Source organism: Poecilia reticulata, linkage group LG19 (assembly GCF_000633615.1).
Source record: "Poecilia reticulata strain Guanapo linkage group LG19, Guppy_female_1.0+MT, whole genome shotgun sequence".
Taxonomy (NCBI): domain Eukaryota; kingdom Metazoa; phylum Chordata; class Actinopteri; order Cyprinodontiformes; family Poeciliidae; genus Poecilia; species Poecilia reticulata.
This window is the reverse complement of record NC_024349.1, coordinates 6,556,488-6,559,911: the sequence shown is the minus strand read 5'-3', so window position 1 is coordinate 6,559,911 and position 3,424 is coordinate 6,556,488. Positions and strand designations below refer to the sequence as shown.

Genomic DNA, 3,424 nt, shown 5'->3' with positions numbered 1-3,424 from the left:
GCAAGCTAACATTAAGCTACATTAAGCTAACAAACTAGCCCAAATTCACAGAAAAACCCTCATGCATGAGTATTTAATTGGGTTTAAGCCTGTTTAAAAGCAGGCTCCATGCTAGATGAATAAGGTTTGCCATTATAAGAAGTCAAAATAAAAGACGGATGTACATAGATGGCATAAGACCCAATGAAAAAGTGCTTGACTACACACATTTGATTCACCTTCAGAGGAGGGTCAGAACCATCCAGACAGCAACCATCTGTCAGTTCATTGTATTAGCTCACTGTATGTGAGTACATCCCCTGTGTAACAAGATTTCATAAGGGCAGGTGCAAAGGTGAAGCCACAAGAGCGTATCCAGATCACTTGTTTAAACTTTAAATGTGGGTTACTCAGGGGATTTTTAAGAGAAACAATTGTTACTTGGAGATGTGAAAATTAACAGTTTCATCCTGTCGCATGTGTAGCTTAACACATCACACAGTATTTTTTTAAACATTCCATCTGTGTTTTTAAATGTACTGATAAATCTATTTTTTATGAGTAATGAAATTTTGCTTTGTGGACGTGAAAGTAATTCTGAAAAAACAAAATCCTGTTTAATTCTAAACTAACAGCATTTTTTATATATTCCACTGACGTTAAAGAATAAACAGCTTTTCAGCCAACAACCGTTTTTTAAATAATTTAACAGCTGTTCTCATTCAGATGTAAATCGGGATTTCCTTGGAACCTCCAAATGAATGCATTGCATCAAAACAAAGTGTATCGCATCCATTTGAATCAAAACTGAATTAGGTCGAATCGCAGTTGAGTGTTTGAATGAAACATTCCTGTTTACCCAGAAAGCATCTTGGGATTAATCTCCATGCCCAGGCTTAATTCTTCCCATCCATCCCGAGTCTCTGTGTCAAGTGAATTGGTAAGTATATTTTTAATGCCACCAAAGTGTTAAATCTCATTCTGCCGCGCTTCCCTGAAGAACAACTGCAGATCCTTCTTAATTTAGGAACTTAGCATGTTGATTCAGAGTATGTTAATCACAACTGTGAGCATAAAAAGGATGACAATTGCACTTAGAGAATGTGCACAGGCAGTAAATACCAATCAAAGGTGACTTTGGGTTACAAACACAGCTCAGGAAATTCGGATGATGTCATATATTGGACCTAATTTCTGAAAATAATAATCCAGAGCAATTTACTGGTTAGGCTTTAATAGGGTTAACCAACATAGGAGTGAAGACTGTGGCCTTTTGATTTTATACAGAACAATTGGGCGCTGTGGGAGCAAACGAGTATTTCTAACGTCCCCTGGACCCCTGAAGTGGACTCTGAATGCCGTATTGATTTTGGAAGAACTATAGTCCAAGAATTTCAACCCCTTCAACTGTTTTCTACACATTTATACATATACTTGAGATATTGTTTGCTGTACAATATCTCAAATGAGGAATAAATGAATAGAATTAATTTTACAAGGATTTTTTTTTTTTTTATTTGTAGAAAAAGCGTTTAGAGTACTCCAGCATTTTCTAGCTGTGTGAGCAAACTGCGTTTTATTATCTTCGCCTCAAAACTATTTATCATTCAGCTTCTGCTCTCCGTCTCTGCCAGGCTACACTAATGCAAGATACATCTGTAAACTCCTTCAAGGTTGGTACATATAAATGCGCCAACATTCTTACCATTGCTCCCCCCCTGCACTTCACATGGTCACTGGTTAATATTACAATAAGACAGGGCCAGGCCAGAATCTATCAGCAGCTAACCTAATGCTGTCCTGTCATGTGGGTCAGGCTCCAGGCTTAAATAATTCTCTTATGCATGTATGTTTAGTCCATCTGAAATGATGTGAATAATAACAGCTCATCATTAGGAGTTTTCCTGGAATTCTTCATGAACAGGAAGTCTGTAAGAACATCAGAGTAATTCAAAATCTACAAGGAGTTTCATTTGATAACTAACCAGCCAAACTTTACATTATTTATCCCTTCAGAGGGTAAGTCTATGTTTAATAACCTATTATAACTTGCAGTGTCTGAATACCGGATGTCTTGTTTTTCCGCTGAGTGTAGAAAGTCTTTCACCCGCCCTCTGTTAAAAACACTCCGACTAGAGCTACCCATTTATGCTCTCTCTTTGCTTTTATGTATCTGGGTACACCAAGTGTTATTTTATTTAAGTCTGATGACACGGTTTGCCTCTGAAAATAAGGAAACATGCATACAGAAACATGACAGACATTCCAACTCTTACCATCTCCGTTTGACGTTTATGCCACAAAACAGTTCTTAATGTTACAATTTAAGTCATTTGATGCAGGGCTCCATTCCTTTTGTTTTCCACAGTTGGAGTAAATAGTCACAAGGATGCAATGAATCATTTATTTTCATCTAGTTTGCGCTCATATTTTTAAAAAAAAAAAGTCGAAGGCACGTTTGTCGTACAATATCTCAAGTATTTTCACATGCTTTAAACAACTTTCTGCAGAAACAGGACATGCAGTGAATCTCACAGCACTTATAATCTAACAATACTTCTCATCAAAGTAAGGTCTGTCACACAAAATGCTATGTTGCTGTATCATTAAGCCCATTCATTTGATGAAGTAGGAATAAGATATTATTATGAGCTTAAACATAAATGTGAGAGCCTTCAGTTTGACACGTTGGATGTATTTATGAGGCTGGTATTTTAAAGCAAGAAAGGAAGTAATTATGAACTATTCTCTTGATGGACTTGTCTCATAAAGACTTCTCAATATGCATGCAACTCAGTCTGCGTTAAACATAGAAAAGCCATGGATTCAAATTGTTGTGCCTAAGCCTAATGTTGCACATGATCTTTTAACTTCTTGTCTCCTTTCTTTTTTTGGGATTGAATATTAAATCCAGCATCTGCAGTGAATTATTTTACACACTATTTGACGCCGAATCCGACCAAACCTTTCATTTTACCAAAATTATTATTTCAATTTGATAAATGCCACAACAATGAGAGAAAGAATGTCAGAGATTTATTGGTTAATGTCACAGAAATCAGGTGTTAATATACCGAAAGCCCGGATGATAATGCCGTGGCTTTGATAACTTCTGGTAGGCTCACTGACACATTTGAGTGGATTGGAGGCACACCTGTGGATTTATCTTGGAACACACCGTTTTCTGGTTTGACACAACGGGAGACTCAACAGAAACCAGCCAAGATATCAGACAGATAATTGTGGAGCTGGTTCGTCCTTCCACCTCAAAACTCCTGAACTCAACAAGTCCAACCTGCCAAAGAAGCTGCTGCTCATCGTCTGTTCAGCCATTATTCAGTCTGTCCTGAGTTGTGTGTGATCTGGTTCATCCACAAAACATGACAGGATCAGACTGCAACAAACAATTAGGTTCTCCAGAGAGGATTCCCTCCGTCCAGGACTT

At 37.5% G+C, this 3,424-nt stretch overlaps 1 long non-coding RNA gene across 1 annotated transcript; it reads left to right on the top strand.

Annotated features, from left to right (window-relative positions):
- Nucleotides 1-822: 822 nt before the first annotated feature.
- Nucleotides 823-1,467, top strand: LOC103481294 (uncharacterized). Its single transcript, XR_536259.1, has 2 exons — nucleotides 823-919; nucleotides 1,267-1,467. It is a non-coding gene; the product is annotated as an uncharacterized LOC103481294 (long non-coding RNA).
- Nucleotides 1,468-3,424: the final 1,957 nt, after the last annotated feature.